General features: G+C 41.9%; 4 non-coding genes across 4 annotated transcripts; all 4 read right to left on the minus strand.

Annotated features, from left to right (window-relative positions):
- Positions 1-1,839: 1,839 nt before the first annotated feature.
- TRNAM-CAU (transfer RNA methionine (anticodon CAU)) lies at positions 1,840-1,912 on the minus strand. The gene has a single exon. It is a non-coding gene; the product is annotated as a tRNA-Met (tRNA).
- Positions 1,913-5,236: 3,324 nt separating this feature from the next.
- Positions 5,237-5,309, minus strand: TRNAM-CAU (transfer RNA methionine (anticodon CAU)). Its single transcript has one exon. It is a non-coding gene; the product is annotated as a tRNA-Met (tRNA).
- Positions 5,310-8,641: 3,332 nt separating this feature from the next.
- TRNAM-CAU (transfer RNA methionine (anticodon CAU)) lies at positions 8,642-8,714 on the minus strand. Its single transcript has one exon. It is a non-coding gene; the product is annotated as a tRNA-Met (tRNA).
- Positions 8,715-12,044: 3,330 nt separating this feature from the next.
- TRNAM-CAU (transfer RNA methionine (anticodon CAU)) lies at positions 12,045-12,117 on the minus strand. Its single transcript has one exon. It is a non-coding gene; the product is annotated as a tRNA-Met (tRNA).
- Between the last annotated feature and the right edge of the window lie 1,861 nt (positions 12,118-13,978).

Consider the following 13,978-nt stretch of genomic DNA (forward strand, 5'->3'; position numbering starts at 1 on the left):
ACACTAAAGTGTCAAGGGACTCAACAACTCATGGGTCCGGTAAGTTATTTGGATTCCCATTTCCTTTCTAATGGAAAAAGTTGTAGAATTGAATGGAAAAGTTCTAAGTTGGTGACAAAATCTCTCGAGAAAAGGAGGGAACAGTGCCCCGTGTGAGGCTCGAACTCACGACCTTCAGATTATGAGACTAACGCGCTACCTACTGCGCTAACGAGGCAAGCTGTACCTGCAGATCTGCAGAAGTTTATTGTGCATAGCAGAAAACTTTTTTTTTTCATAATGTCACTGAGACATTAGTGCATCTTTTCCCATATGGTCTAGCGGTTAGGATTCCTGGCTCTCACCCAGGTGGCCTGGGTTCGACTCCCGGTATGGGAATGCATCTTTATCTTAGCTACTGCCACCATTCAAAGACTGACACGTGTTTTTCAATCAAAAATGTTTCTGGTAGATTTTCACTTTGCAACAAAAATACTTAACATTGGCGATGCATTATGACTTTTGCAAAAGATTTCCTTTTGTTTCATAGCTTAAGCCTTTTTCAACTACACAGTTTTACACAAAAGTGTCAAGGGACTCAACAAGCCATGTGTCCTGTCTGTCATTAGGGCTCCCATGTTCTTTCTAATCGGAAACAGTTTAGAACTGAATTGGAAAGTTCAGAGTTAGTGACAAAATCTCTTGAGAAAAGGAGGATGCCACGTGTGAGCAAAAAACTCATGATCTTCAAATTATTCAACTGACGTGCCAAAAACCTTGACCATGTAGCGTGTTTCAGCTCTTGTAATGTTGATGTTTTGTATTCAAAGCAAAACACTCTTTTTTTTTTTTTTTTTTTACACCTGTCTTGCTGTTTACTGTACTGCTTACAACATGTGGAGAAAGACTTAGTTAGTATTCCTGGTTGACTGGTTCGATTCCTGCTATGGGAGAGACTTTTTTTTGGGGACTAGTGTCCACATTCCAAAGCCAACACGTGCCTTGCAGACAGAATCAGTTTAGGTTGGAACTGCTCTTTGCAGCCAAAAATGCAGACCACCAGGTTTTTTGGATATTTATTTGCACAAAAGCTTATTTGATGTCATATCTCAAACCATTCATATCTCTCACTTTTAATTCCTGGGTGTTAAGGGACTCAACAAGCCTTTATCCCTGTTTGTCATTGGAGCTCCCCTTCCATCAATTGGTGATGTTTTGCTACTGAATGGAAAAGAGCTGTGACTCTCTAGCCAAGATGGTGGCAAAATCAGTTAAGGAAACACGGTACCAGTGCCCCATGTGAGAATCGAACTCATGACCTTCAGATTACGAGACTGACGCGCTACCTGCTGCGCTAACGAGGCAAAATGCACGTAATAATCTGCGGAAGTTGCTTGTGCAAAGCAGTACACCTCTTTTTTTTCATATTGTAAGTGAGCTGGCAGTACATCTTCTCCCGTATGGTCTAGCGGTTAGGATTCCTGGTTTTCACCCAGGCGGCCCGGGTTCGACTACTGGTATGGGAACGCATCCTTTTCTGCACCGCTGCCAACATTCAAAAACTGACGCGTGTTTTTTAGTCAAACGTATTTCAAGTAGGATTTGTTTTTTTCAGGCAAAAATGCTGAACGCCCGCGTTTTGGCACTTCATTCTGACCCTTCACACAAGATTCAATTTGGATTCGTAGCTCAACTCATTCTCAACCACCCCTTTTTACACTAAAGTGTCAAGGGACTCAACAACTCATGGGTCCGGTAAGTTATTTGGATTCCCATTTCCTTTCTAATGGAAAAAGTTGTAGAATTGAATGGAAAAGTTCTAAGTTGGTGACAAAATCTCTCGAGAAAAGGAGGGAACAGTGCCCCGTGTGAGGCTCGAACTCACGACCTTCAGATTATGAGACTGACGCGCTACCTACTGCGCTAACGAGGCAAGCTGTACCTGCAGATCTGCAGAAGTTTATTGTGCATAGCAGAAAACTTTTTTTTTTCATAATGTCACTGAGACATTAGTGCATCTTTTCCCATATGGTCTAGCGGTTAGGATTCCTGGCTCTCACCCAGGTGGCCTGGGTTCGACTCCCGGTATGGGAATGCATCTTTATCTTAGCTACTGCCACCATTCAAAGACTGACACGTGTTTTTCAATCAAAAATGTTTCTGGTAGATTTTCACTTTGCAACAAAAATACTTAACATTGGCGATGCATTATGACTTTTGCAAAAGATTTCCTTTTGTTTCATAGCTTAAGCCTTTTTCAACTACACAGTTTTACACAAAAGTGTCAAGGGACTCAACAAGCCATGTGTCCTGTCTGTCATTAGGGCTCCCATGTTCTTTCTAATCGGAAACAGTTTAGAACTGAATTGGAAAGTTCAGAGTTAGTGACAAAATCTCTTGAGAAAAGGAGGATGCCACGTGTGAGCAAAAAACTCATGATCTTCAAATTATTCAACTGACGTGCCAAAAACCTTGACCATGTAGCGTGTTTCAGCTCTTGTAATGTTGATGTTTTGTATTCAAAGCAAAACACTCTTTTTTTTTTTTTTTTTTTTTTTTTTTACACCTGTCTTGCTGTTTACTGTATGCTTACACCATGTGGAGAAAGACTTAGTTAGTATTCCTGGTTGACTGGTTCGATTCCTGCTATGGGAGAGAATTTTTTTTGGGGACTAGTGTCCACATTCCAAAGCCAACACGTGCCTTGCAGACAGAATCAGTTTAGGTTGGAACTGCTCTTTGCAGCCAAAAATGCAGACCACCAGGTTTTTTGGATATTTATTTGCACAAAAGCTTATTTGATGTCATATCTCAAACCATTCATATCTCTCACTTTTAATTCCTGGGTGTTAAGGGACTCAACAAGCCTTTATCCCTGTTTGTCATTGGAGCTCCCCTTCCATCAATTGGTGATGTTTTGCTACTGAATGGAAAAGAGCTGTGACTCTCTAGCCAAGATGGTGGCAAAATCAGTTAAGGAAACACGGTACCAGTGCCCCATGTGAGAATCGAACTCATGACCTTCAGATTACGAGACTGACGCGCTACCTGCTGCGCTAACGAGGCAAAATGCACGTAATAATCTGCGGAAGTTGCTTGTGCAAAGCAGTACACCTCTTTTTTTTCATATTGTAAGTGAGCTGGCAGTACATCTTCTCCCGTATGGTCTAGCGGTTAGGATTCCTGGTTTTCACCCAGGCGGCCCGGGTTCGACTACTGGTATGGGAACGCATCCTTTTCTGCACCGCTGCCAACATTCAAAAACTGACGCGTGTTTTTTAGTCAAACGTATTTCAAGTAGGATTTGTTTTTTTCAGGCAAAAATGCTGAACGCCCGCGTTTTGGCACTTCATTCTGACCCTTCACACAAGATTCAATTTGGATTCGTAGCTCAACTCATTCTCAACCACCCCTTTTTACACTAAAGTGTCAAGGGACTCAACAACTCATGGGTCCGGTAAGTTATTTGGATTCCCATTTCCTTTCTAATGGAAAAAGTTGTAGAATTGAATGGAAAAGTTCTAAGTTGGTGACAAAATCTCTCGAGAAAAGGAGGGAACAGTGCCCCGTGTGAGGCTCGAACTCACGACCTTCAGATTATGAGACTAACGCGCTACCTACTGCGCTAACGAGGCAAGCTGTACCTGCAGATCTGCAGAAGTTTATTGTGCATAGCAGAAAACTTTTTTTTTTCATAATGTCACTGAGACATTAGTGCATCTTTTCCCATATGGTCTAGCGGTTAGGATTCCTGGCTCTCACCCAGGTGGCCTGGGTTCGACTCCCGGTATGGGAATGCATCTTTATCTTAGCTACTGCCACCATTCAAAGACTGACACGTGTTTTTCAATCAAAAATGTTTCTGGTAGATTTTCACTTTGCAACAAAAATACTTAACATTGGCGATGCATTATGACTTTTGCAAAAGATTTCCTTTTGTTTCATAGCTTAAGCCTTTTTCAACTACACAGTTTTACACAAAAGTGTCAAGGGACTCAACAAGCCATGTGTCCTGTCTGTCATTAGGGCTCCCATGTTCTTTCTAATCGGAAACAGTTTAGAACTGAATTGGAAAGTTCAGAGTTAGTGACAAAATCTCTTGAGAAAAGGAGGATGCCACGTGTGAGCAAAAAACTCATGATCTTCAAATTATTCAACTGACGTGCCAAAAACCTTGACCATGTAGCGTGTTTCAGCTCTTGTAATGTTGATGTTTTGTATTCAAAGCAAAACACTCTTTTTTTTTTTTTTTTTTTACACCTGTCTTGCTGTTTACTGTACTGCTTACAACATGTGGAGAAAGACTTAGTTAGTATTCCTGGTTGACTGGTTCGATTCCTGCTATGGGAGAGACTTTTTTTTGGGGACTAGTGTCCACATTCCAAAGCCAACACGTGCCTTGCAGACAGAATCAGTTTAGGTTGGAACTGCTCTTTGCAGCCAAAAATGCAGACCACCAGGTTTTTTGGATATTTATTTGCACAAAAGCTTATTTGATGTCATATCTCAAACCATTCATATCTCTCACTTTTAATTCCTGGGTGTTAAGGGACTCAACAAGCCTTTATCCCTGTTTGTCATTGGAGCTCCCCTTCCATCAATTGGTGATGTTTTGCTACTGAATGGAAAAGAGCTGTGACTCTCTAGCCAAGATGGTGGCAAAATCAGTTAAGGAAACACGGTACCAGTGCCCCATGTGAGAATCGAACTCATGACCTTCAGATTACGAGACTGACGCGCTACCTGCTGCGCTAACGAGGCAAAATGCACGTAATAATCTGCGGAAGTTGCTTGTGCAAAGCAGTACACCTCTTTTTTTTCATATTGTAAGTGAGCTGGCAGTACATCTTCTCCCGTATGGTCTAGCGGTTAGGATTCCTGGTTTTCACCCAGGCGGCCCGGGTTCGACTACTGGTATGGGAACGCATCCTTTTCTGCACCGCTGCCAACATTCAAAAACTGACGCGTGTTTTTTAGTCAAACGTATTTCAAGTAGGATTTGTTTTTTTCAGGCAAAAATGCTGAACGCCCGCGTTTTGGCACTTCATTCTGACCCTTCACACAAGATTCAATTTGGATTCGTAGCTCAACTCATTCTCAACCACCCCTTTTTACACTAAAGTGTCAAGGGACTCAACAACTCATGGGTCCGGTAAGTTATTTGGATTCCCATTTCCTTTCTAATGGAAAAAGTTGTAGAATTGAATGGAAAAGTTCTAAGTTGGTGACAAAATCTCTCGAGAAAAGGAGGGAACAGTGCCCCGTGTGAGGCTCGAACTCACGACCTTCAGATTATGAGACTGACGCGCTACCTACTGCGCTAACGAGGCAAGCTGTACCTGCAGATCTGCAGAAGTTTATTGTGCATAGCAGAAAACTTTTTTTTTTCATAATGTCACTGAGACATTAGTGCATCTTTTCCCATATGGTCTAGCGGTTAGGATTCCTGGCTCTCACCCAGGTGGCCTGGGTTCGACTCCCGGTATGGGAATGCATCTTTATCTTAGCTACTGCCACCATTCAAAGACTGACACGTGTTTTTCAATCAAAAATGTTTCTGGTAGATTTTCACTTTGCAACAAAAATACTTAACATTGGCGATGCATTATGACTTTTGCAAAAGATTTCCTTTTGTTTCATAGCTTAAGCCTTTTTCAACTACACAGTTTTACACAAAAGTGTCAAGGGACTCAACAAGCCATGTGTCCTGTCTGTCATTAGGGCTCCCATGTTCTTTCTAATCGGAAACAGTTTAGAACTGAATTGGAAAGTTCAGAGTTAGTGACAAAATCTCTTGAGAAAAGGAGGATGCCACGTGTGAGCAAAAAACTCATGATCTTCAAATTATTCAACTGACGTGCCAAAAACCTTGACCATGTAGCGTGTTTCAGCTCTTGTAATGTTGATGTTTTGTATTCAAAGCAAAACACTCTTTTTTTTTTTTTTTTTTTTTTTTTTTACACCTGTCTTGCTGTTTACTGTATGCTTACACCATGTGGAGAAAGACTTAGTTAGTATTCCTGGTTGACTGGTTCGATTCCTGCTATGGGAGAGACTTTTTTTTGGGGACTAGTGTCCACATTCCAAAGCCAACACGTGCCTTGCAGACAGAATCAGTTTAGGTTGGAACTGCTCTTTGCAGCCAAAAATGCAGACCACCAGGTTTTTTGGATATTTATTTGCACAAAAGCTTATTTGATGTCATATCTCAAACCATTCATATCTCTCACTTTTAATTCCTGGGTGTTAAGGGACTCAACAAGCCTTTATCCCTGTTTGTCATTGGAGCTCCCCTTCCATCAATTGGTGATGTTTTGCTACTGAATGGAAAAGAGCTGTGACTCTCTAGCCAAGATGGTGGCAAAATCAGTTAAGGAAACACGGTACCAGTGCCCCATGTGAGAATCGAACTCATGACCTTCAGATTACGAGACTGACGCGCTACCTGCTGCGCTAACGAGGCAAAATGCACGTAATAATCTGCGGAAGTTGCTTGTGCAAAGCAGTACACCTCTTTTTTTTCATATTGTAAGTGAGCTGGCAGTACATCTTCTCCCGTATGGTCTAGCGGTTAGGATTCCTGGTTTTCACCCAGGCGGCCCGGGTTCGACTACTGGTATGGGAACGCATCCTTTTCTGCACCGCTGCCAACATTCAAAAACTGACGCGTGTTTTTTAGTCAAACGTATTTCAAGTAGGATTTGTTTTTTTCAGGCAAAAATGCTGAACGCCCGCGTTTTGGCACTTCATTCTGACCCTTCACACAAGATTCAATTTGGATTCGTAGCTCAACTCATTCTCAACCACCCCTTTTTACACTAAAGTGTCAAGGGACTCAACAACTCATGGGTCCGGTAAGTTATTTGGATTCCCATTTCCTTTCTAATGGAAAAAGTTGTAGAATTGAATGGAAAAGTTCTAAGTTGGTGACAAAATCTCTCGAGAAAAGGAGGGAACAGTGCCCCGTGTGAGGCTCGAACTCACGACCTTCAGATTATGAGACTAACGCGCTACCTACTGCGCTAACGAGGCAAGCTGTACCTGCAGATCTGCAGAAGTTTATTGTGCATAGCAGAAAACTTTTTTTTTTCATAATGTCACTGAGACATTAGTGCATCTTTTCCCATATGGTCTAGCGGTTAGGATTCCTGGCTCTCACCCAGGTGGCCTGGGTTCGACTCCCGGTATGGGAATGCATCTTTATCTTAGCTACTGCCACCATTCAAAGACTGACACGTGTTTTTCAATCAAAAATGTTTCTGGTAGATTTTCACTTTGCAACAAAAATACTTAACATTGGCGATGCATTATGACTTTTGCAAAAGATTTCCTTTTGTTTCATAGCTTAAGCCTTTTTCAACTACACAGTTTTACACAAAAGTGTCAAGGGACTCAACAAGCCATGTGTCCTGTCTGTCATTAGGGCTCCCATGTTCTTTCTAATCGGAAACAGTTTAGAACTGAATTGGAAAGTTCAGAGTTAGTGACAAAATCTCTTGAGAAAAGGAGGATGCCACGTGTGAGCAAAAAACTCATGATCTTCAAATTATTCAACTGACGTGCCAAAAACCTTGACCATGTAGCGTGTTTCAGCTCTTGTAATGTTGATGTTTTGTATTCAAAGCAAAACACTCTTTTTTTTTTTTTTTTTTTTTTTTTTTACACCTGTCTTGCTGTTTACTGTACTGCTTACAACATGTGGAGAAAGACTTAGTTAGTATTCCTGGTTGACTGGTTCGATTCCTGCTATGGGAGAGACTTTTTTTTGGGGACTAGTGTCCACATTCCAAAGCCAACACGTGCCTTGCAGACAGAATCAGTTTAGGTTGGAACTGCTCTTTGCAGCCAAAAATGCAGACCACCAGGTTTTTTGGATATTTATTTGCACAAAAGCTTATTTGATGTCATATCTCAAACCATTCATATCTCTCACTTTTAATTCCTGGGTGTTAAGGGACTCAACAAGCCTTTATCCCTGTTTGTCATTGGAGCTCCCCTTCCATCAATTGGTGATGTTTTGCTACTGAATGGAAAAGAGCTGTGACTCTCTAGCCAAGATGGTGGCAAAATCAGTTAAGGAAACACGGTACCAGTGCCCCATGTGAGAATCGAACTCATGACCTTCAGATTACGAGACTGACGCGCTACCTGCTGCGCTAACGAGGCAAAATGCACGTAATAATCTGCGGAAGTTGCTTGTGCAAAGCAGTACACCTCTTTTTTTTCATATTGTAAGTGAGCTGGCAGTACATCTTCTCCCGTATGGTCTAGCGGTTAGGATTCCTGGTTTTCACCCAGGCGGCCCGGGTTCGACTACTGGTATGGGAACGCATCCTTTTCTGCACCGCTGCCAACATTCAAAAACTGACGCGTGTTTTTTAGTCAAACGTATTTCAAGTAGGATTTGTTTTTTTCAGGCAAAAATGCTGAACGCCCGCGTTTTGGCACTTCATTCTGACCCTTCACACAAGATTCAATTTGGATTCGTAGCTCAACTCATTCTCAACCACCCCTTTTTACACTAAAGTGTCAAGGGACTCAACAACTCATGGGTCCGGTAAGTTATTTGGATTCCCATTTCCTTTCTAATGGAAAAAGTTGTAGAATTGAATGGAAAAGTTCTAAGTTGGTGACAAAATCTCTCGAGAAAAGGAGGGAACAGTGCCCCGTGTGAGGCTCGAACTCACGACCTTCAGATTATGAGACTGACGCGCTACCTACTGCGCTAACGAGGCAAGCTGTACCTGCAGATCTGCAGAAGTTTATTGTGCATAGCAGAAAACTTTTTTTTTTCATAATGTCACTGAGACATTAGTGCATCTTTTCCCATATGGTCTAGCGGTTAGGATTCCTGGCTCTCACCCAGGTGGCCTGGGTTCGACTCCCGGTATGGGAATGCATCTTTATCTTAGCTACTGCCACCATTCAAAGACTGACACGTGTTTTTCAATCAAAAATGTTTCTGGTAGATTTTCACTTTGCAACAAAAATACTTAACATTGGCGATGCATTATGACTTTTGCAAAAGATTTCCTTTTGTTTCATAGCTTAAGCCTTTTTCAACTACACAGTTTTACACAAAAGTGTCAAGGGACTCAACAAGCCATGTGTCCTGTCTGTCATTAGGGCTCCCATGTTCTTTCTAATCGGAAACAGTTTAGAACTGAATTGGAAAGTTCAGAGTTAGTGACAAAATCTCTTGAGAAAAGGAGGATGCCACGTGTGAGCAAAAAACTCATGATCTTCAAATTATTCAACTGACGTGCCAAAAACCTTGACCATGTAGCGTGTTTCAGCTCTTGTAATGTTGATGTTTTGTATTCAAAGCAAAACACTCTTTTTTTTTTTTTTTTTTTTTTTTTTACACCTGTCTTGCTGTTTACTGTATGCTTACACCATGTGGAGAAAGACTTAGTTAGTATTCCTGGTTGACTGGTTCGATTCCTGCTATGGGAGAGACTTTTTTTTGGGGACTAGTGTCCACATTCCAAAGCCAACACGTGCCTTGCAGACAGAATCAGTTTAGGTTGGAACTGCTCTTTGCAGCCAAAAATGCAGACCACCAGGTTTTTTGGATATTTATTTGCACAAAAGCTTATTTGATGTCATATCTCAAACCATTCATATCTCTCACTTTTAATTCCTGGGTGTTAAGGGACTCAACAAGCCTTTATCCCTGTTTGTCATTGGAGCTCCCCTTCCATCAATTGGTGATGTTTTGCTACTGAATGGAAAAGAGCTGTGACTCTCTAGCCAAGATGGTGGCAAAATCAGTTAAGGAAACACGGTACCAGTGCCCCATGTGAGAATCGAACTCATGACCTTCAGATTACGAGACTGACGCGCTACCTGCTGCGCTAACGAGGCAAAATGCACGTAATAATCTGCGGAAGTTGCTTGTGCAAAGCAGTACACCTCTTTTTTTTCATATTGTAAGTGAGCTGGCAGTACATCTTCTCCCGTATGGTCTAGCGGTTAGGATTCCTGGTTTTCACCCAGGCGGCCCGGGTTCGACTACTGGTATGGGAACGCATCCTTTTCTGCACCGCTGCCAACATTCAAAAACTGACGCGTGTTTTTTAGTCAAACGTATTTCAAGTAGGATTTGTTTTTTTCAGGCAAAAATGCTGAACGCCCGCGTTTTGGCACTTCATTCTGACCCTTCACACAAGATTCAATTTGGATTCGTAGCTCAACTCATTCTCAACCACCCCTTTTTACACTAAAGTGTCAAGGGACTCAACAACTCATGGGTCCGGTAAGTTATTTGGATTCCCATTTCCTTTCTAATGGAAAAAGTTGTAGAATTGAATGGAAAAGTTCTAAGTTGGTGACAAAATCTCTCGAGAAAAGGAGGGAACAGTGCCCCGTGTGAGGCTCGAACTCACGACCTTCAGATTATGAGACTAACGCGCTACCTACTGCGCTAACGAGGCAAGCTGTACCTGCAGATCTGCAGAAGTTTATTGTGCATAGCAGAAAACTTTTTTTTTTCATAATGTCACTGAGACATTAGTGCATCTTTTCCCATATGGTCTAGCGGTTAGGATTCCTGGCTCTCACCCAGGTGGCCTGGGTTCGACTCCCGGTATGGGAATGCATCTTTATCTTAGCTACTGCCACCATTCAAAGACTGACACGTGTTTTTCAATCAAAAATGTTTCTGGTAGATTTTCACTTTGCAACAAAAATACTTAACATTGGCGATGCATTATGACTTTTGCAAAAGATTTCCTTTTGTTTCATAGCTTAAGCCTTTTTCAACTACACAGTTTTACACAAAAGTGTCAAGGGACTCAACAAGCCATGTGTCCTGTCTGTCATTAGGGCTCCCATGTTCTTTCTAATCGGAAACAGTTTAGAACTGAATTGGAAAGTTCAGAGTTAGTGACAAAATCTCTTGAGAAAAGGAGGATGCCACGTGTGAGCAAAAAACTCATGATCTTCAAATTATTCAACTGACGTGCCAAAAACCTTGACCATGTAGCGTGTTTCAGCTCTTGTAATGTTGATGTTTTGTATTCAAAGCAAAACACTCTTTTTTTTTTTTTTTTTTTTTTTTTTACACCTGTCTTGCTGTTTACTGTACTGCTTACAACATGTGGAGAAAGACTTAGTTAGTATTCCTGGTTGACTGGTTCGATTCCTGCTATGGGAGAGACTTTTTTTTGGGGACTAGTGTCCACATTCCAAAGCCAACACGTGCCTTGCAGACAGAATCAGTTTAGGTTGGAACTGCTCTTTGCAGCCAAAAATGCAGACCACCAGGTTTTTTGGATATTTATTTGCACAAAAGCTTATTTGATGTCATATCTCAAACCATTCATATCTCTCACTTTTAATTCCTGGGTGTTAAGGGACTCAACAAGCCTTTATCCCTGTTTGTCATTGGAGCTCCCCTTCCATCAATTGGTGATGTTTTGCTACTGAATGGAAAAGAGCTGTGACTCTCTAGCCAAGATGGTGGCAAAATCAGTTAAGGAAACACGGTACCAGTGCCCCATGTGAGAATCGAACTCATGACCTTCAGATTACGAGACTGACGCGCTACCTGCTGCGCTAACGAGGCAAAATGCACGTAATAATCTGCGGAAGTTGCTTGTGCAAAGCAGTACACCTCTTTTTTTTCATATTGTAAGTGAGCTGGCAGTACATCTTCTCCCGTATGGTCTAGCGGTTAGGATTCCTGGTTTTCACCCAGGCGGCCCGGGTTCGACTACTGGTATGGGAACGCATCCTTTTCTGCACCGCTGCCAACATTCAAAAACTGACGCGTGTTTTTTAGTCAAACGTATTTCAAGTAGGATTTGTTTTTTTCAGGCAAAAATGCTGAACGCCCGCGTTTTGGCACTTCATTCTGACCCTTCACACAAGATTCAATTTGGATTCGTAGCTCAACTCATTCTCAACCACCCCTTTTTACACTAAAGTGTCAAGGGACTCAACAACTCATGGGTCCGGTAAGTTATTTGGATTCCCATTTCCTTTCTAATGGAAAAAGTTGTAGAATTGAATGGAAAAGTTCTAAGTTGGTGACAAAATCTCTCGAGAAAAGGAGGGAACAGTGCCCCGTGTGAGGCTCGAACTCACGACCTTCAGATTATGAGACTGACGCGCTACCTACTGCGCTAACGAGGCAAGCTGTACCTGCAGATCTGCAGAAGTTTATTGTGCATAGCAGAAAACTTTTTTTTTTCATAATGTCACTGAGACATTAGTGCATCTTTTCCCATATGGTCTAGCGGTTAGGATTCCTGGCTCTCACCCAGGTGGCCTGGGTTCGACTCCCGGTATGGGAATGCATCTTTATCTTAGCTACTGCCACCATTCAAAGACTGACACGTGTTTTTCAATCAAAAATGTTTCTGGTAGATTTTCACTTTGCAACAAAAATACTTAACATTGGCGATGCATTATGACTTTTGCAAAAGATTTCCTTTTGTTTCATAGCTTAAGCCTTTTTCAACTACACAGTTTTACACAAAAGTGTCAAGGGACTCAACAAGCCATGTGTCCTGTCTGTCATTAGGGCTCCCATGTTCTTTCTAATCGGAAACAGTTTAGAACTGAATTGGAAAGTTCAGAGTTAGTGACAAAATCTCTTGAGAAAAGGAGGATGCCACGTGTGAGCAAAAAACTCATGATCTTCAAATTATTCAACTGACGTGCCAAAAACCTTGACCATGTAGCGTGTTTCAGCTCTTGTAATGTTGATGTTTTGTATTCAAAGCAAAACACTCTTTTTTTTTTTTTTTTTTTTTTTTTTTACACCTGTCTTGCTGTTTACTGTATGCTTACACCATGTGGAGAAAGACTTAGTTAGTATTCCTGGTTGACTGGTTCGATTCCTGCTATGGGAGAGACTTTTTTTTGGGGACTAGTGTCCACATTCCAAAGCCAACACGTGCCTTGCAGACAGAATCAGTTTAGGTTGGAACTGCTCTTTGCAGCCAAAAATGCAGACCACCAGGTTTTTTGGATATTTATTTGCACAAAAGCTTATTTGATGTCATATCTCAAACCATTCATATCTCTCACTTTTAATTCCTGGGTGTTAAGGGACTCAACAAGCCTTTATCCCTGTTTGTCATTGGAGCTCCCCTTCCATCAATTGGTGATGTTTTGCTACTGAATGGAAAAGAGCTGTGACTCTCTAGCCAAGATGGTGGCAAAATCAGTTAAGGAAACACGGTACCAGTGCCCCATGTGAGAATCGAACTCATGACCTTCAGATTACGAGACTGACGCGCTACCTGCTGCGCTAACGAGGCAAAATGCACGTAATAATCTGCGGAAGTTGCTTGTGCAAAGCAGTACACCTCTTTTTTTTCATATTGTAAGTGAGCTGGCAGTACATCTTCTCCCGTATGGTCTAGCGGTTAGGATTCCTGGTTTTCACCCAGGCGGCCCGGGTTCGACTACTGGTATGGGAACGCATCCTTTTCTGCACCGCTGCCAACATTCAAAAACTGACGCGTGTTTTTTAGTCAAACGTATTTCAAGTAGGATTTGTTTTTTTCAGGCAAAAATGCTGAACGCCCGCGTTTTGGCACTTCATTCTGACCCTTCACACAAGATTCAATTTGGATTCGTAGCTCAACTCATTCTCAACCACCCCTTTTTACACTAAAGTGTCAAGGGACTCAACAACTCATGGGTCCGGTAAGTTATTTGGATTCCCATTTCCTTTCTAATGGAAAAAGTTGTAGAATTGAATGGAAAAGTTCTAAGTTGGTGACAAAATCTCTCGAGAAAAGGAGGGAACAGTGCCCCGTGTGAGGCTCGAACTCACGACCTTCAGATTATGAGACTAACGCGCTACCTACTGCGCTAACGAGGCAAGCTGTACCTGCAGATCTGCAGAAGTTTATTGTGCATAGCAGAAAACTTTTTTTTTTCATAATGTCACTGAGACATTAGTGCATCTTTTCCCATATGGTCTAGCGGTTAGGATTCCTGGCTCTCACCCAGGTGGCCTGGGTTCGACTCCCGGTATGGG

This window comes from Phyllobates terribilis, unplaced genomic scaffold, assembly GCF_046119375.1.
Source record: "Phyllobates terribilis strain yellow unplaced genomic scaffold, ASM4611937v1 Scaffold_11__3_contigs__length_659146591, whole genome shotgun sequence".
NCBI lineage: Eukaryota > Metazoa > Chordata > Amphibia > Anura > Dendrobatidae > Phyllobates > Phyllobates terribilis.